This window comes from Symphalangus syndactylus, chromosome 4, assembly GCF_028878055.3.
Source record: "Symphalangus syndactylus isolate Jambi chromosome 4, NHGRI_mSymSyn1-v2.1_pri, whole genome shotgun sequence".
NCBI lineage: Eukaryota > Metazoa > Chordata > Mammalia > Primates > Hylobatidae > Symphalangus > Symphalangus syndactylus.
The window spans coordinates 146,400,491-146,421,472 of record NC_072426.2 but is presented as its reverse complement, the minus strand read 5'-3'; positions in this window follow the sequence as shown (position 1 = coordinate 146,421,472).

The following is a 20,982-nucleotide window of genomic DNA, read 5'->3' as shown; positions in this document are numbered from 1 at the left end:
TTAGTGTTTACTTTTTCTTTCTTTGGAGGCAGAAATTGGGCATAAAACAATATGAGGGGTGGTCTCCTCCCTTATTCCCCCTCTTTGAGAATCTCACTCAATAGTGCGAGTTTTCACTTTCATTTTTACTACCTATGTCTTCTTGCAAGACAGATCGATAGTGATTCATACAGTACACTTTTTGGTAAACTAAGGTAGCAATGAAGCTTTTTATCATTTGAAGAAGTACAGGTAGCAAACAAGGGAGCAGTAAGCAGGTTCCTATTACCAATATAACTCTTATTATAAGAGTTTAAAATCCTCCTAGCACTGGGAACCATTTTCCAAACATGGCCCAGGATCAAATCCATGCCACGCTTGCACAGGCACGTGTGCCAGTTTTGTCATATCTCTAACTATGTCTTCAACTACTTGCCCTTGATTATCTGTGTATAGGCAGCAATTAGTAAGGTTAAATTTCCTACAGACCTCCCCTTCAGCTGCTAGCAAGTAGTCGAGAGCTAATCTATTTTGATAGATAGCATTTCTCATCTGAGTTTCTTGCCAGGCCAGAATAGTCAAGGGTCTGTTGGTTTTATTAGTGATTATTTTTAAGACAGCTTGTAACCATATGATTTGGTTGATCATGTAAGTGGGGGTCTGGTATCCCCACGAGCTGTCTTGCGCCTAAGTAGCAGGGCTATAATGTTGTATAATTCTCTCAGGGGGCCATTTATCATTTTTTCAGTTTCCTATAGCTATGCTTCTCTTTTCACGGGAAGCATAGACAGAGAAGCCCAGGAGTTCACCTGTTTTTATGGGCAGTAGGAAGAAAGATGGTTTAATAGTGCCAATAACACAGCTACCTGCCTACTGGTCAGGTAATTTGGTGTAAGCTCTATGCCTACATATCCAGTATAATCCAGTGGGGGCTGTCCAGTCCCAGTGGGACTCCGGGTGGGTCTACATGGTTTGCAACTTTGGGAATTTACTAAATGGATTTCTTTCTGTGTGATTTGAACTCCACCAAGTGACTGTTTTTGTGGTACCATTACACAGTTCCTGTCTCAGACAACTAAGTCGTCCTATGGCGTGAGTGAATTCTTTTGCTTCTCTAGCTATGCAATATTGACCAATAATTGAAGCTTTTAGGACCTAGAAAGTATCAGGGTGATTCTTTTGAGCCAGGAATTCATCAGGCACTGGGTCTGTAGGTACTAATTCTCGGGCTTCCCATGGCCATTGATCTCCTATTACAGTTCTTCCACATACATAACATGAAGTGACATTGAGAGACTGGGCTACATGCCTGGCTAATTGCAAAAACAAATTTCTTGTTTTTCCTGGAATTTCTGGTACTGGCACATTTAGTTCATCATAGAAAGTTTGAAACACTGGCTCAGGAGAGGGTTTGTAAACTTCTCCTCAAACTAAGATATTTACTCGAGGGTCCAGTTCAGCCCCATCGATTCCTAAGGTCACACGCTCGTCTTTTTTTTCTAGCGAGGATCAAGGGGATTGGTTATTACTAGATCTAAGGGGTTACACTGTCCCTTAGTACACAAAGGGCCATTTTTTCCTTTCTGAAGGTGGACTGGATACGTTTCATTTTTTTTTAATCCAAGTAGCCTAAATGACACAAGACCAGTATTTACATTTATTTCCACACAGTCCTAATTTATGACAGATGTACTTATTTTCTGCCATATAGCCTCTTTTCTAATTAAGAGAACCACACCTTATTCCTCACTTATTACTACTAATGACAGTACAGGCATCAAATTTTAAGGTGACTTGTTTGGGCACCCCTTTTTCTTCTGTTTTGGCTGACACTTTACTTTTATCATTTATGAGCCCTCACCAGTCCTCAGTCCTTAATCTTATTTTAAAAACTGTGGTCATGGGAGGCTCAGATGGGTCATAACACACATCAGGTTGGTCATTTACTGGGCTACAAACCTTGTATAGGTTAACATTATACAAACAAGTTCTTTTTAGAGTTCCAATACACTTATAATAACCATAAAATAATAGGACCGTAGCAACCTTTTGTCCTACCTCAGTGACTTGATGTATACACTGGGAACGGTCCTCAGTTTGAGGAAGGTCAGTTGAAGTCCTTACTGTAAAAGTCCAAATTTTAAGGAAAATGAGTCCCACGATGAGTTTTCTTATGCCTCGACCATGCATGGACCAGTCAGCTTCTGGGTGTGACTGGAGCAGGGCTTATTGTCTTCTTCAGAGTCACTTTGCAGGGGTTGGCGAAGTTGCTCCCGTCCACGTACCACTCACAGTCTACTGATGTTTAAGGATGGTCTCGGAGGTTGGGCCTGCTAGAATAAACTGAGTCCAACACCTCTCCACAGTTATGTTCAACTGGGCTCTCTGATACCAGGATCAAGGTGGTAGGGTTTAGGGTGTTGCAAACTTCAATGGTTATGTGGGGATTTTCACATAGCAAGCTTTGGTACTTGGTTAATCTAGTATTTGTTAACCAATGATGTCCTCTGGTAGTCATTAAAGTTACCACAGCATGGGGGACCTTGCCTAAGGGTTAGTTTATCTGCTTCTTGTGCTAACAGGGCCATTGCTGCTAGGCCCTTAGACCTGGGGGCCAGCCTTTGGAAACCCTGTCTAGTTGTTTTGAGAGATAGGCCACTGGCCTTGGCCAGGGCCCCACAGTCTGGGTTAAAACTCCAGCTGTCACTTTTTCTCTTTCTGACACATAGAGTGTAAAGAGTTTTGTCAGGTCAGGTAGCCTCAGGGCTGGGGCCAACATGAGTTTTTCTTTTAACTTTTGGAAATCTCATTGCTGTTGGTTGTGATAGATGTAGTTTATCTAATCTACGTTTTTATTAACGGTCACCTACCAAAATATTGACTCAAATCCTGCAGCTGTTTGATTTCAAGCTTTAAATTGATCTGATAATCCTCATGGGACTCCAGTTGCGTCTAAATAGACATGAGAGTTGAAAGACCCATAAGGGGCTTCTCTCGTTTTATGCTATCTTATTTTTTTTCCTTCTGGTTGATGAAATGCCAGGGTGAAAGGGATAGCCAACTGGACTAAAGTACAAGTGCCACTCCAGTTATTTGGCAGAATGCCCAGTAAAGGTCCACCACAATACCACCACACATCCGCTTGGGGATGAACAAGGGCTGACTGATTGATAAGCTCTTGAAAATTCTTAAGCTCACTGCATCCTTTCAGGTCTCCAAGGAACGCTAAGTTTCCTCCCTGTCATGAGAGACAGGAAGTGAACTTAGTGTTGGGAGATGGAAGCTGGATGGCCCTCGGGGGCTGACCCGCAGGGTGCCTGACTTTGGGATATAGCAGAGAGAGCTTGGAATGACTTATTACTCTAGGCTGTAGAATCCTGGAAAAGAGCTACTATGCAGCCCACACCTGGTCGACTGAAGGACCACCTTAATGGAAAGGGGACAATCTGGGCCTCTGGCCTGCCATGTGCACAAGCATAACAATTGCTTTTGTTTAATGTGCAGATGGAATATTCATTTGCATCTTGATATCCTGTCTTAATTGCTAAAGTTTGTTTTAAGTCTTTAACTTCTATGATTCTCTAGTAAAATGAATGTATGGTTTTAGGAAATTACAAAAACCGGTTGGGGCAGTCCATCCTTGCTCTTTAGTGGTCCACAGAATGTTGGACCAACTATGGCATGAAAGCTCTACATCGGGGAACAAGACTACTGGTTGGCACTGGGGTCTTTATCAAAATCTCCCTGGATTAAATGGTCCTAGTTTACTAATGCCCAGTCTGAGGAGAGTCAGGAGGGGCAGAAGTACTTTTCTGAAGTAGAAAGCTGTCTTTGACTTGGCAAGTCCTCACAGGGTTTAACAAGGCAAGCATGAAATGCAATAGTTTGAGGCAAAATTGACTTGGTTATGTTAATAACTAGATGGTCAGCAATAGAACGAGGAAAGAAGAAAGAGTAATAGAATAGATGAAAAGAGTTAATTTTTCTTAGCCTTAGTTTGGTAGGGTTTTTCCCTGGGACTATGGCCCATGACTCTGGATGGGGTGGCGCTTTCTTGACTCGGGTGTGATGAGTTCATCCTTTTTTTTGTTTGTTTGTTTGTTTTTGCTGTACGAACAGCAGTCTTGGTGGTTAGCAGCACAAGGTAGGGTCCTTCCCAGGCTGGCTTGAGTTTTTCTTCTTTCCACCTTTTGATGAGAACATGATCTTCAGGCTGGTGCTGGTTTACCGGAAATTCTAGGGGTGGTACCTGTGCTAAAAGACTTTTAGTTTTTGAGAGAAAGGAAAGTGGAAGATAAACCAAGTATATAATTTTTAAGAAATTGACCTTTTGTTTTAAATGTGGGGACCTTGGCAGTGGACTTTATAGTCCTTAGTGCCTTTTTACTGAAAAATTTCCTTTAGCACCTATTTTTATTGGTTTTTAAACCAAAGAAAGCCAAATACCATTTTACATTTAACAATGCTTCTTGTATGATTTTTATACCAGAGAAGCTAAATTTTATCTTTATATTAGTGTGTTATTAATGTTAAACCTAATTTTAATAAAACCTTGTAGACATATTTATCTAACTTTTAATGTTTGCCCATAAGGTAAGATTTTATAGACTCTTATTAACCTTTTATAATTTTTGCTAAAGAGCAGGTTGGTGCTTTAAGAAAAACCTGTTATGCTTTTACTTTAATGTCCAGTTCATGGAAAACTGGATGATACTTCTTTAACTTTAACTAATATGTTTACACACAGAATTTTCTTTACAATTAACATTTTAAAACTTACTTAAATCTTCAAAACAATTTTTTTTAACTTTTTAATGTGGGTAAAAATGTACATTCTTATGCCTCCTTATAATCCTTTTACCAAAGGTATATTTTACTTTTCTTATACACCTTGCACATAAACTGTTTTTTTTAATAGTTTTACATTGAGGAGGCCTAGTTATTTTTAAGTTATACAACATTGTTTGCATAAATTCTTCTTTATAACATTTTTCTCTTTCATGACTTTCGCAGACAATTATTTGACATACCTCAACTTTCTGACTTATTACAAATATTTCTTTCTTTAAACAACCAGTTAATTTATTTCAGGACAAGAATTTACCATATAATACTTTTTTTATATAAACTCCTCCCGCCCTTTTTTTCCTTTTTTTTTCCCTTAGGATACTTCTGAACTGGTGAGGTGTGCTCACAATGAGGTTTCCTCTAAAAGTTATTTTTTTTGCTTTTGTTTGTTTGTTTGTTTTTTTGTTAGCAAAGCAGTTGCCACTACAGATTGAATGCATTTGGGCCATCTGCAGGTTACTGGGTTAAGGATTTTTGATAGGAAGTCCTCAGTGCTTTCGGGATACACCCTTGTTTGCACTGAAAACAAAGTGGTATTGGAGTGTTATAGGGTTACAGAGAATACCTTCCATTATCAATTATAAGTTTTATATTTACCTTGGCTTTTAAAGGAATAGGGTACACTTTTTTTTCTTAACTACTTGTATATCTCTCTCTTTCTCTCTTTGACTTTGTCTGTCTCTGACTTTCCTTTTGCCTCTGTCTCTTCCTCTCTCTGCCTCTCTCTTTCTCTCTCTCCTGGACTCCCTCTTTGTCTGTCTCTTCCTCTCTATCTGTTCTTGTCTCTCTTTGCCTCTTTTCCTCTCTGTCTCTTTCCTTTCTCTCTCTGCTGGTCTTTCCTTGCCTCTGCCAGCTGCTTATGCTGCTATTCTCTGAACCACTGTGTGTTGGGGGTAGGGGGCCTAAAACCAGCTGTAACCAAGTGTCTATGTATGGGAACTGGTCTGGGTTCCCTGGCTTACAGGTTACCTTGTCCCATACCTTTGAAACAAGGGACCTGTCCAGGCTTCCTTCTAACAGCCAACCTACCTCTAATGCTGGCCAGTCTGTCTTACACAAAGCTTTAAGTTTTCCTGGTGTCATAGTACTCCATAGTCTCCCTTAAATTCTTTTTTGAAATTTTTCAACATAGTTCCTAGTAGGGTGGGCTTATTTGTGCCTGACCTGTGCTTCTTCAAGACAAAACACCATGCTCACACCACACACACACCACAAAACAAATAATGGGTAAAAAGGACACACGCATACTTTTGCAGTTTGCACCAAACCAAAATCAAAACCAAAATCAGAGTATCCAGAAATCCAAACCAAGTCAAAACAAAAACCAAAGTATCAAGCAATCCAAGTCAAGTCAAAAACAAAAACCAAAGTGCCGGTACAGGCACACTGTGGGTGATCAGGCCATGCTTCCACTCAGATGGAGTAGGCAAGTTCCCAAGACCAGTCCTGTCAAGCAATTCAAACCAAGTCAAAACCAAAACCAAAGTGCTGATAAAGGCATGCCATGGGTGACCAGGCCACGCTTCCACTCAAGTGGAGTGGGCAAGTTCCCAAGACTGGTCCTGTCAAGCAATTCGAACCAAGTCAAAACCAAAACCAAAGTGCTGATAAAGGCATGCCATGGGTGATCAGGCCACACTTCCATGCAAATGGAGTGGGCAAGTTCCAAAGACTAGTCTTACTAAGTTTTTGATGTCCAGACTCCAAGTGCCTGTTCCTTCCTGGTGTTCAGCCACTGCATTGATCCTCCATGGGGGCCTGCCACACACTGCTCTGGTGAGGCGTCCCACCAGGGCAAATGCCTACCCGGAAATGCTCTCAGGATCTGCGTTGCTCGTGCTGGGAACATACCCTGCAGGGATGTTCCACAGGGCAGGCTTAAGCCACCTAAGGAGCTGCCTCAACCATCTGCCAATCACCTTGCTTCCTGGTCAGGGAACCAAGAAATGTAGCAGGACGAGCCACAGACAAAACTCCTTACATACCAAGTTAAAGAAGGAAGGGGTTTATTCGGCCAGGGGCATCAGCAAGACTCCTGTCTCAAGAGCTGAGCTCCCCGAGTGAGCAATTCCTGTCCCTTTTAAGGGCTCACAACTCTAAGGCGGTGCACGTGAGAGGGTCATGATCGATTGAGCAAGCAGGGGGTACATGACTGGAGGCTGCAAGCACTGGTAATTAGATTGGAACAAAGCAGGATAGAGATTTTCACAGTGCTTTCCTATACAATGTCTGTAATCTATAGATAACATAACCGATTAGGTCAGGGGTCGATCTTTAATTACCAGGCCCAGAGTGTGGCACCCGGCTGTCTGCTTGTGGATTTCATTTCTGCCTTTTAGTTTTTACTTTTTCTTCTTTGGAAGCAGAAATTGGGCATAAAACAATATGATGGGTGGTCTCCTCCCTTAAAATGAAGGAAATAACAGTCAGCTTTCAGGGATTTTATGAAGATTAGATGTGATAATATGGATAAGGTGCTTGGTACATACTCTGCTTGCTGCATGTAGGGACTTCATAGGCAGTGTTTAGTGTTGTTGAAGAAACTGAATCAAAGCAACAGAATAATGATAACCAAAGGAGACATAAGCCAAGTGTGAGCCAATCCCATGTATGTTATAATAAACCATGCTTCAAAGAATTGCCTTTAGGCAAAAATCACATTAAAAAATAAATACAACTGAGGATGGAGAGAAAATTAATATTTATCTGAGCAATCACTTTGTGTTAAGCACTATGTAGGGATATTAGTTATCTAGTGCTGCAACCAAAGTACCACAAAACTTAGCATCTTAAAACAACACTGCCGTAAGAGAATACCACAGACTGGATAAATTGTAAAGAAAAGAAATGAAATGAAAAGAAAAGAAAACAGTTCTGGAGGCTGGGAAGTCCGAGAGTATAATGCCATCATCTGGCAAGAGTCATCCCATGTGGAAAATGGAAGTGAGAGCATGAGACAGAGAGGGACACGAGGGGCCAGACTCACTTTTAAACAACCCAGACTTGCAATAACTAACCTGTTTCCAAGATACTTATATTAATCCATTCATGATGGCACCACCCTCATGACCCAACCACTTCTTATTAGGCCCTATCTCCCAACACTGTTGCACTGGGGATTAAGTTCTAACACATTAACCTTTGGGGGACATATTTCAAACCATACCAAACACACATTTATTATATCACAACTTTTATGAATCAGCAGTCATGGCATGTCTTAAGTGGGTCATCTGCTTCAGGGTCTTTCATAGGCTGCAGTCAAGATGTAGGCCAGGGAGGCAGTCTCATCTGAAGACTCGGCTAGGAAAGTCTTCACTTTCAAGCTCAAATAGTTGTTGGAAGAATTCAATCCCTTGAAAGTTGTTGGACTGCAACTTCAGTTCCCAGATGGTTGTTGGCTGGAAATGCCCTCAATTTTTTTCCACACAGGCTGCGTTTCTTTTTTTTCTTTTTTTCTTTTTTTGAGATGGAGTTTCGCTCTTGTTGCCCAAGCTGTAGTGCAATGGCATGATCTCGGCTCACTGCAACCTCCGCCTCCCGGGTTCAAGCAATTCTCCTACCTCAGCTTCCCGAGTAGCTAGGATTATAGGCATGCACCACCACGCCCAGCTAATTTTGTATTTTTAGTAGAGACAGGGTTTTTCCGTGATTAGGCTGGTCTCAAACTCCTGATTTCAGGTGATCCGCCTGCCTTGGCTTCCCAAAGGGCTGGGATTATAGGCGTGAGCCACGGCGGCTGGCCAACACAGGCCACCTTTCTAATCTGGATGCTTGCTTCATCAAAATATGCAAGTCAATAGAGTCTAAGACAGATGTCTTAGTTTTGTTTAGCCTAATCATGTTAGTGACCTCTCATCACCTCTGCTGTATTCTATTGGTTAGAAGCAACTCAAAAATTTCACCTATATTTCAAGGGAAGGGATTATACAAGGGTATGAATACCAGGAAGTTGAGACCATTTTAGAGTGAGCCTACCACAGTAGTTAACATGGAAATAATAGAAGTTGTAATTATAGCAAAAACTAACATAGTACTAATTCTGTGCCAGACATTTCTCTAAGAATTTACATTTATAAATTCATTTAATCGTTCCAACAACCCAATGTAGTAGGCATTATTATTATATCCATTTTAATAATGAGGGAACTGAAAGCACAGAGAGCTTAAGTAATTTGCTTAGGGTCACATAGCTAATAAGAGGTGGAATTTAAAACTTGACATTCTGACTCTAGAGTTCTTATCCTTAAACACTATGTTACACTGCACATGCTTTATAGCTATATAACAAAAATTATAAATATTAATTTATTGGCAAATATGGTAGATTTTCATTTATTTCTTATCTTCTATATTTGAAGGAGATGTCTGATTATTTGTAGTTTTACAAGAAATAAATAGAAACATTCTGGATAGATAAGATAATGTATGTGCTACTACATAGTAGATGCTCAGTCAGTGTCAGTTTCCTTTCCTCTCATTGGTAGCTATACTGGGCATGGCAGAGTTAGGGTAGCATTCTTTGTGCAGTCTTTGATTTGCCCAAAGTTTGAAAATATTTTCATATTACTAGCTCTCTGAAAACCAAAATATTCAGAAGTATTTGCTTGCAGTAGAACAATATACCTAAGCTCCTGACGTACTAGGATTTTTGCTTTCAGAGTGGAACCCAAGTAGTATTTGAATAGCAAGTCATTGTCTTTGAGTGAATGAATTTCAGTGACAGAGTTGAGAAGCATTTGTTTAAAGGGGAATTCTTCCAGTCCCCATTAAATCGTTACAATCTTCTGAGTAGTAGGATAAAGATGATATATTTAATTTGACTTCTGCATATTATAGAGTTCCCTTAGCTTTGCTATTATGTCTACTCACTTCTGTTGCTTTGAGGTCCAGTTTCATGCTTCCTTGCCCTGCAGTCCTCTCCATTACAAAATGAGATAGGATGGAGATATCTACATGACTCTAATAGACAACCTTTTCCTACTAAGTGTAAAGTTTGTATGTCTACATATAAAGGCATGGCAAAGTTTTGGCCTGTATCATCTGAATTGTACTGCTTCTTCCTGCAAAACACTTGATTACTAGAATAGAACAGTTACAACAATACTTATGATTCCTAGGTAATCTGAATACCCACTCTACAGCTTCACTAGCGTGCATAGTTAAAATTTGATTATACATGACGGTATATACTCTGTGTGTGTGAGAGAGAGAATATCTGTCATGAAAAAGAAAAACTAAGTCACGAATTGTTCTTTACCATCTTAAACGATTCCAGAACATTAAGTGACCATTAATAAGTAAGTAAAAACAGCGTCCACTGTGCTCAGAAGTTACACTCAGGCATCATTTTTTTTTTTTTTTTTTTTTTTTTTTTGAGACGGAGTCTCGCTCTGTCGCCCGGGGTGGAGTGCAGTGGCGCAATCTCGGCTCACTGCAAGCTCCGCCTGCCGGGTTCACGCCATTCTCCTGCCTCAGCCTCCCCGAGTAGCTGGGACCACAGGCGCCCGCCACCACGCCCGGCCAATTTTTTGTATTTTTTAGTAGAGACGGGGTTTCACCGTGGTCTCGATCTCCTGACCTTGTGATCCACCCGCCTCGGCCTCCCAAAGTGCTGGGATTACAAGCGTGAGCCACCGCGCCCGGCCTCAGGCATCATTTTATATGGTATTGTGGATACTTTTGGGGATGCTGTTATGGACTGAATTGTGCCTCCCACTCCCCTAAATTTATATGTTGAAGCTCTAACCCCCAATGTGAACACATTTGGAGATTGGGTCTTTAAAGAGGCAGTTAAGGTTAAATGAGGTCATAAGGGTAGGGCCCTAATTTGATAAGACTGGTGTCCCTATAAGAAGAGGAAGAGAAATCAGAAGTCACTCTCTTTCAGAGTGGGTACAGAGGAAAGGCCATGTGAGGATACAGCAAGAAGGCAGCCATCTGCAAGTCAGGAAGAGACCTGTCATCAGAAACCAACAATGCTGGCACCTTGATCTTGGACTTTGAGTCTCCAGAACTGTGAGAAAATAAAGTTGTTGTTTAAGCCACCTAGTCTCTGATATTCTGTTACAGCAGTTTGAGCAGAGTAATATAGATGGCTGTCCAGTTAAACGCCCTATCACCTACAGCCCCATCCTCATTGCCTACTTCCTTCTAGAGAGTGAGCTCCCATAGATCTGGCTAAGTGGGTAGCAAGGAAGCAATGTAATCTCGCGACCTGAGAACAGCCATTTATCCCAGCTGTTCACACTTGATCTAAGTTTGTCCAACAGATTCACTCTAGGGGGAATTTAAAGCAGGGACTCAGAAATTCTAGTTAGTTTCTGTGAGATGCCTTAAAAGAGAAAGTATTTGAAGCCTGGGCTGTGGTAACCATGTGCCTGAAGATTTTTGGGAAGAAGAAAAAGAATGAAGTAGACATGCAAATGTGTGAAGAGAGGAAGAGATGCTAATCCACGAGAGTAGCCTAAGAGAGACGGGAGGAGGGCCTTGGCTATGAACTCTGAAGTGCTGACTTCCAGTCTGTTAAGAGGCCCCGTTCAAGTTCTGTACTTGGTTTCTATGAAATATCTCTGATTTTTAACAAAAATTCCTTTTTGCTTCAGCTGTCTCTAAGCAACTTCTGTTTTTCTGCAACCTGATTCCTTAGTAAGACATATGGAAACATGTAAATCAAAGCCTAAAGCATGAATTAAGTAGAAATTCCACAATAAACATAAGGTTGATTCATGAATTTGCTAATCATTCTCCCTCAGTGTGGAAATAATGAGAATTTTATTCTTAATCTATGGCAGTTATAGGCCTCTATAGGTTCAGTTATTTTGATTTCTTGTTCACATTCTACATTATAAGTCTTTCTGAGGAAGATCCTGCCGTGTGTTAACAAAGGTAAGAAGAATATATTCCATGTATTCATTTAAAAAATAATTGAGTATGTGCTGTGGAGAATTTCTGGTCTGGAAAAAAGTCTTGGGCAAGCACATTTGAATCAGAACTTGTTTCTGTCTGAAGTATTTCATGTTAACTGGTGGAATAGTCACAGGATACCCAGGTGTGACCACTCAGATGGTTCTTTATATAACTACAGGGGACACATTCAAGATTACTGTGGGCAGTATGCTCTGGGGTGTGCAGTACATGAATTTATACCAAATGTGGAGCCCTGAAATGACTAAGCATAGCAATATGATTAGTTCTATAAAATATATAAACAAAGTCATATGAAGCACAATTAGTTCTACATGGGAAGGGAAGAACCAAAGGCAACTGGTGAAGGCTACACTGAAAATGAGACATTTGATGCATGACTGATAATTTTCCAAGCAGAATAGACAGAGAATGTGGACATTCCTAGCATGGGAAACAACAAAAATACAGACAAAGAGACATAAAAAAAAATGCATGGAGGGAAGGGTGGAGTAGGAACTCCCCAAATCTGCTTGTCATAAAAGCAATGAGAACACTGGCAAAAATAAAAATAAAAAAATCAAAATCAACTTTATCAGAGCTCTAGAAATCAACTAAAGGCTTACAACAGTTCATGGAGTATAGGATGAAGAAAAATTGCAGAATCTCAGAAAAAATAGCAAGTCTTGTAGCATTTTAACTTGCCCTAATTCTATAATTCTCCCTAAGCTCTGTCATAGCCTTGAAAACCAACAGATTCATAACAATGGTAGCTGTGAAAACCAGAAGCTTAGCACCCACTGGATGGACAGAACAGTTTGAATCTACACCAAAGTCCCATGCCCAGAGAACTGTCATTACTTGGCTTGTCTGGAAGCTCATGGAAAAGTTCTATTCTCAGGGTCAGGTCTATGTAACCTGAGTCAAACTTTGACTGTGTGATGATTCCTATTTGCAAGGCAATATAGCTCACAAATAGGATACAAAGCAGTCAATAGAAACTGTCTTTGTGGAAGTCCAGATGTTGGACTTACTAGACAAACACTTTTTTTGTTTGTTTGTTTGTTTGTTTGTTTGAGACGGAGTCTGGCTCTGTCCGCCAGGCTGGAGTGCAGTGGCACGATCTCGGCTCACTGCAAGCTCCACCTCCCGGGTTCACGCCATTCTCCTGCCTCAGCCTCATGAGTAGCTGGGACTACAGGTGCCCGCTACCGCACCCGGCTAATTTTTTGTATTTTCAGTAGAGACAAGGTTTCACTGTGTTAGCCAGGATGGTTTCGATTTCCTGACCTCGTGATCCGCCCGCCTCGGCCTCCCAAAGTGCTGGGATTACAGGCGTAAGCCACCGCACCTGGCCTAGACAAACACTTTAAGCCCTCCATTATAAGCATGTTCCAAGAATTCCTTCATTTAGGATATTGTAAATTATTATGAGAAAAAACAGAGTTCTATGGTCAAATACATTGATGATATGATGAGTTAAACAATTTCTGCATTGCAGAGTATGTCAGTACCTTTCCTGTGCTAATATACATAGTGATCATCTAAGAGTGATATATTATACAGCAATTCCCAAACTTCTTTGACTACAGAAATAAAACGTCAGAAAACATTTTAGAGCTTATGGGGGCAGTAGTGACTCTTCACATGTAGTTTAGAAAATATAGGCCTAGACCGTCATCTCCTGTAATAGGGTTATTCCAAAGATAGGAACACTGTCTTACCTAATTTGCATGTCTCCTGGTACACTGTCCCATACATCCTCCTTGTTTTGTAATTGTTTACTGAAGGAATATATATAAGTGGAAAAGCTAAAGGGGAAGAAATAATTAGAGGAATAGTAACATCAACAAAGCAGGATAAAGACTTCTGGTTAGCCAGTCTCTCTTCTTCATTCCCACCCTGGTTATCCCCACCTGTATATGCTACAGGTATCTCATCTTAAGACCCAAACTGATCTTATCACAACATGGGTTTCACAAAAGCACTTTGAATTTTGTCATTACCCTCCACTATTTCCTATCTTTTGTGGGTCCCTAAACCCAAATCCAGCTGAGCTTGAAGTTCCCATTTAACTCTCACTAGGATCTGATGGACTGACATTCAAACTCACCTGTCCAGTGTTTACCAATCTCAGCCCTGGAATATAACTCCTGACATATCTGCTTTCCTCCACTTCTCCTCTATGTAATACTTCAGATCAGAAGGAATTATAGTGGTTGGGTCACTGAAGTTGTGCCGAGAACAAACCTGTCTCAGCCACATTTAATAGCGATTTCAAAGAAGGTCCCCTTGGCTACCCTGATCTAGGTAATATCTCTTCCAGACCTCCTGTACTTTTCAGTCAGTGACTCACCTCCATTCTCCAGCTCTTTTCCCACTCTACTGAGCAGCAGAGAGAGTTAAACTAAATAGCAAAACAGGGAAAGGGACATTTTATTTTAGAATATTTGGTGTGGGTAGGATGAGAGCCAGTAGTGGAAGAGATCTAAGCTAGGCAAGGGCACCTCAACCTAGTCATAGAAACAATGCAATGTTATCTATTGAAGACTCCGCCTCAGTGTTATCACTGACAAGCAGAGAGTGCTGTGTTAAAATAATGCAGTGAAGACAAGGGGTTAAGAAACTAATGCTAAAGAAGAAAAACTAAAGGCATTGAAATGGCAACAGTTGTGATGCAAATTAATCTTATGTAAATGTGGAAACTTACTAGTTCTTTAGAGCTCTCTGACAAATGTGCATTTAAGCAACAACAGTCAATTTTCCAGGAAACATCTTTATAGCATATATTGAGTGGACCTTTTGAATAAAGCAATCAGAAATGTTTGTTATGACAATGGACAATAAGACTGCAACTTGAAAGAAACTAGCAATTGAGAGGGAGCAGCTTGACCAAGTATGAAGAAAGTAAAAAAAATTCCAGTGGCTTGCTTTCACTGCCAGAATATCTGAAACACTCTAAAAGCACTGTCAAGGGAGCTATTCTTGACATTTAATTCAGGTCCCCAACATGTGTCTGTCTCTTGATTTACTTGGGAGAAACCCTGAAGGCTCAGATAGTCTTTGGAATAAGGTCACTGTAGAAGATTGACAAGGGGTCCCTGGATGATAGAGAGGACAGAAAATCCCTTCTCCCATCAGTCAGTGGTGGCTGGTGGCTGTTATTTGCCCTTCTGAGAAACAGGACAAAACTGATAAATTTCAGGAGCTGAAAAAAACACATCATAGAACAATAAAGCACACTGAGCATCCCAACACCCACAGCTGCAGGCAAGATGCCAAAATCTGTTAAGGCAAAAGTCACAGGCCCAGTGAAGCGATGGAGAGTGGGCAGGCACTGGGCAGAAAGGGTGGGGGCAAAGTAAAGTAATTGGATCTGGCGAAAGAAGACAGGAAGGCTGAAGAAAAAGGTGATCAAAAATATGAATATAGACATATACATATGCAACTTGTATTTCTGCATGTAAACATCAAATGTGACAACTGTTTATCGAACAGAAATGCAGTAAAGCACGTTCCACATCTGAAGGTTACAGTGCCACCAATGTCCATTCTATTTGAGTTTAAGATTATCACTATGAGTTACTGGACCCGTCTCCTTATATTTGCATAGGTTTTTGAATTTTAATGACTTTTTTTTTTCTTTTGAGATGGAGTCTCACTGTGTCACCCAGGCTGGAGTGCAGTGGTGCAATCTCAGCTCACTGCAACCTCCCCTCCTGGGCTCAAGCAGTTCTCCTGCCTCAGCCTCCTGAGTAGCTGGGATTACAGGCACCCACCACCATGCCCAGGTAATTTTTGTACTATTAGTAAAGATGGAGTTTCACCATATTGGCCATGCTGGTCTTGAACTCCTGACCTCAGGTGATCCACCTGCCTCAGCCTCCCAAAGTGCTGGGATTACAGGCGTGAGCCACCGTGCCTAGCCTAATAACTTATATTTGGTTATCATGGAGATGATGAATTCAAAATATTTGTGTTTCTTTTTCCAACACCAAATGAAACCAATAAAATGTACACATTGTCTCTGCTAAGTACAAAACTGCAAAGGCTCCAAGATTTTACTCTTACTGAAAGATAACAAGTTAAACTGCCCCAACTTTATCTACATATACTGACATAAGAGCACAAGATCCTTGAGCCTGCAAAACAGATCACTTATTACTCCCTGCAAAAACCACAGCCAAAGAGCATCATGTACTGGTTCCCACATCCCAATCACTGCATAGTGATGTGATGAGGACCAGATGTTACCTGTGTATGCAGCAGGGTACATCACAGGAGAGGAATCCCCCCAATTAGGAGACTCTTAGCTAAATTGGGCTCGTGGAGCATCTTCCCATCTCCTCCCCTCTAGAGAGAGAGATTCCTCATTATCCTGGAATGTAAGTAAATGATTCTAGGTGGAGAAAAGGCTCATATCTTTATTACCATAGAATGTCTCTGGTGAGGCACATCTCTTATCACTTTATCTCTGCAGAGGATTACACTATCTCTAGCTCCCAAGGCTGTTCTTAAAAAGTGTTCTTCATTCAGAAGGCCTGAGCCATGCAGAAATGAAAGATATCCATGAAGAATTGTCCCCCAACAGCTTCAATTTCTCAAAAATTTAATTTAGTTTATTTTTTTCAAAAAGGCTTTTATTTTGTTTACTTCTACTATTCTTTTATGTTTTATGATTTTTGAAAAATTACTGTCTTCTTTTCACACTTGTAGGCTTTCATATTTCTATTATATAGAAAAGTCTTCACCCAAAGACTTATTTGATTTTGTTATTATTATTATTATTATCATTATTTTGAGATAAGCATTTGCTCTGTCATGGAGTGCAGTGGCGTGATCATAGCTCACTGTAGCCTCAAACTCCTGGGATCAAGTGATCCTCCTGCCTCAGCCTCCCAAGAAGCTAGGACTACAGATATGCACCACCATGCCTGGCTTTTTTTTTTTTTTTTTTTTTTTTTTAAGAGATAGGTTCTCAATATGTTGCCCAGGCTGGTCTGAAACTCCTGGCCTCAAGTGATCCTCCCACCTCGACCTCCCAAAGAGGTAAGATTACAGGTGTGAGTCACTGTGCCGGGCCTGATTTCATTATTTACTCAATATTAAAATTTATATGGGTTCTCTATGATATTGTAGAAAATTCAACCAGTGTAAAAGTATACAAAAACAACCTTTAAAATCCCACTATCCAGAAATAACTGGGTACATACATCCATATATAGAAATAAGATATTTTACCTTAATGAGGTCATTAAATACTGCTTTAAAGTCTTCTTTCATTGGACACTATGTCATTGACTCCTTTTCATATGAATTGATATAGAGCTACAGCATGCTTTGAATGTCTGGTTTTAATTTGCCATTGAAACGGCACACTTTTTAATGGTAGTAAGAACTACCATGGAAGAGAAAGTTGGCCCCAGAAATTGCTTCTTTAGGCTTAACTTGCTTTCTCTTTATAGATTACTTGCCCCTTCTTGAAGATTATCTTCAAACCAAAGGCTCTTCTACAAAGCCTTGTATTTCCCTCAGGCTAACATAGGTTAGAGATCCTTTTTCTTCACAGGGTTTAAGAATAAACTAAAAGTGGGACCTGAATATCCACAGGATTTTGTCTTTACCTCTCATCTTTGCTCCTCATCTTGGAACATGGCTTCCTACAGCTCGTTTGTTTCAGATTTCCTCCTAGTATGTAACATAATATAACACATGCCCTTCCCTAGCTTGCTTTCCTAAACCACTATGCAGCTATACTTCCCTTCTTTTTGGCACAACATTGTGTCTTGTCCATCGTCTTTCTACCGTGCACACCTGACTTTACAATAAGATTCATACAAGAAATTTGTCACCCATCTGACAAGGAATTGATAATGAGAATATATATAAGGAGCTCAAGCAACTCAATAGCAAAAGAACAAATAATCTAATTAAAAATGAGCAAAAGAGGCCGGGCGCGGTGGCTCACGCTTGTAATCCCAGCACTTTGGGAGGCCGAGGCGGGCGGATCAGGAGGTCAGGAGATCGAGACCACGGTGAAACCCCGTCTCTACTAAAAATACAAAAAAAATTAGCTGGGCGTGGTGGCGGGCGCCTGTAGTCCCAGCTAGTCAGAGAGGCTGAGGCAGGAGAATGGCGTGAACCCGGGAGGCGGAGCTTGCAGTGAGCCGAGATCGCGCCACTGCACTCCAGCCTGGGCGACAGAGCCAGACTCTGTCTCAAAAAAAAAAAAAAAAAAAAAAAGATCAAAAGATCTGAATAGACATTTCTCAAAAGAAGGCATGAAAAATGGACCAGGTGGGGTGGCTCATGCCTGTAATCCCAGCACTTTGGGAGGCCAAGGCAGGTGGATCACTTGAGGACAGGAGTTCCACACCAGCCTAGCCAATGTAGCAAAACCCCATCTCTACTAAAGACACAAAAATTAGCCGGGCATGGTGGTGCATGCCTGTAATCCCAGCTACTTGAGAGGCTGAGGCAGGAGAATCACTTGAACCCGGGAGGCGGAGGTTTCAGTGAGCTGAAATCATGTCACTGTACTCCAGCCTGGATGACAGAGCGAGACTGTGTCTCAAAACAAACAAACAAACAAACAGACATAAAAATGGCAAACAGGTACGTGAAAAATGCCCAACGTCACTAATCTTCAGAGAAATGCAAATAGAGACTACAATGAGATATCATCTCATCCCAGTTAAAATGGCTTTTGTAAAAAAGTCAAGCAATAATGGATGCTAGCAAGGATATTCAGAAAGGGGAACCCTCATACACTGGGTGGGAATGTAAATTAATATAGCCACTATGGAGAACAGTATGGAGGTTCCTCAAAAAACTAAAAATGGATCTCCCTTATGACCCTGCAATCTCACTGCTGTGTATATATATAAAAGAAAGGAAATCAGTATACTGAAGAGGTATCTTCACTTCCATGTTTATTGCAGCACTGCTCACAATAACCAAGACATAGAATCAGCCTAAGTGTTCATCAACAAAAGAATGGATAAAGAAAGTGTGGCACATATACACAATGGAAATCTGTTCAGCCATAAAAAAGAATGAAATCCTGTTGTTTGCAACGTGGATGGAACTGGATGGCATTATGTTAAGTAAAACAAGCCAGGCACAGAAAGATAAATATTGCATGTTCTCGCTCATATATATGGGGCTAAAAAAAGTTGATCTCATGAAGGTAGGGAGTAGCATGATAGATATCAGAGTCAGTAAGGGTAGTGGGGAGGTGGGGGATAAAAAGGGGTTGGTTAATGCATACATATAGTCAGAAGGAATATGATATAATGTTTGGTTGCACAAAAGGACGGCTATAATTAACAATAATTTATCTTATATTTCAAAATAACCAAAAGAGAGCAATTGGAACATTCCAAACACAAGGAAATGATAAATGTTTGAAATGGTGAATACCTCAGTTATCCCAATTTGATCATTACACATTGTATGTTTGTATCAAAGTATCACATTTACTCCATAAATATGTGCAACTATTATATATCTGTAATAATTATAAATTAAAAATCTAAAAGAAATTTGCATAGTGGTAATACCATCAAGTGAAAACTGCCTTTCCTCTCTAACAATATATTGATAATATACTTGTTTCTTTAAATTGTGAATGCTGACTTTTCCTGCATATGACATTGAAAACCAAGTTTTCTCAGACCATCCTCAAAGTTTTAAGAACAAAGCAGTGATGTTATAAATACAGGAGCTTTCCCTCTGCTTAGCATCTTCTTCATATCACTCACTTGTAGGGATGCATAAATTCTTTTGTTTATTTAAGGTGGTTCACCTTCCTTCACAAATTGGGTTCCCAGGAAAGCAAGGGAAAACTCTGAGATGAAGTTTAGTCGTCAGTATAGTAATTAAGGAATGCTTTTGATATCAGTGCATAAAAAAGGGAGGGGAGGAAGCAGAAGAGGGTAGATGGAGAAGACAAGCTGTTATGCAGACCCATCCACAGTGTTAACCAACCCCACTGGGAACTCTGGAGCTAGAATGGCCCTTCAGAGATGTCTTGAGTTGGGTCAAAGTGGCCAGACCTTTATGTCCTTGAATTGAAGAGTGACTGAATGTGGGCTTTCCTGAGAAGGGATATGACCTTGAGCAGGGCTCTCTTGCCAACTGAGGCAGTCCCTGAAGGGGCTACCAAGTGAAGGTACCCAGCACCTCCAGCAGTTTAGGTAAAGGGTCCTTCTCTGCTTGCAGGGGTCTGGGCAGCACATCATCTTGTCCACCACACCTTCCTGAAAATTGGTCCCTTCTATACCTTGTTTTGGGAACAATTCTATGCAGTGCTCCTTTTAAAGATCTTTTTTATTTTCTTTTCCTCTGGCTAAACTTCAATCTATTTCTAGTTCCTAAGCCCACTACCATTCTTTAGTCTCTGCTTATATACTTAAAATATCTGTAGGAGATGTCTTTAATCTGGCTTGATTTCTCTTCTTCCCTTATCAGTCTTGACTCTGTTGATGGAACTGTCTCTCAGATGTTGTCTTTTGATATTTCACTCCAATATTTTACCTTTGTTTTTTCTAGCATGTGCTTGATGAATATGCTCGCAGTTGGGAATGTTTACTTTGCTCTTTAAAATCTTTGGCTTTGTGCTTTCCATTGAGAGTTTCTATGTATTGTAATATGTTTCCTGTTTTCTGACACATTGAAAGAACAGATCTTCACTCCCCTAGATCATTTATTTCTCTTACATTTTTCAGTTTCTTTCAGTTGTGATGGGAATTTTCTTGTGTTTCATTGCTGAAGCTCCCATTTCAGAAAGCTTAATAAGTAAATGAAATAAAAGTTCCTATCTGAGTATATTCTGGGATGCAGACAAGCCTAGATTCATAGACGGTGCTATAAGAAGTTTATCTGCATGAAGTGAGGTGAAGGCGTTTTGCCTTACACCATGGGGAAAGGGAGGAAAGGAATGAAGGAGGCCACACAGTTTGTATCTTTCATATAGGATCCCACCCTCGGATGAGTCTCAATGGAGACAGAGGCTCAAAGGGAAGCTGAGAGGGCTGTAACCACAAGAGGCCCACTGCAACACACAAGTGGCCCTGCTCCAGTGCCAGTGTGACAAATGTGACCCAGTGGGGATGGGACAGGGCCTCTCTCCTTTTCTTCAGGGAACTCACTCCAGTTCACAGAGGACTACAGGAAACACGGAGTTGATTTGGCAGCACAAAGATTTGCTTGAAGATTTGCCAGGCATCAGGAAGGAGCAACCTTGGC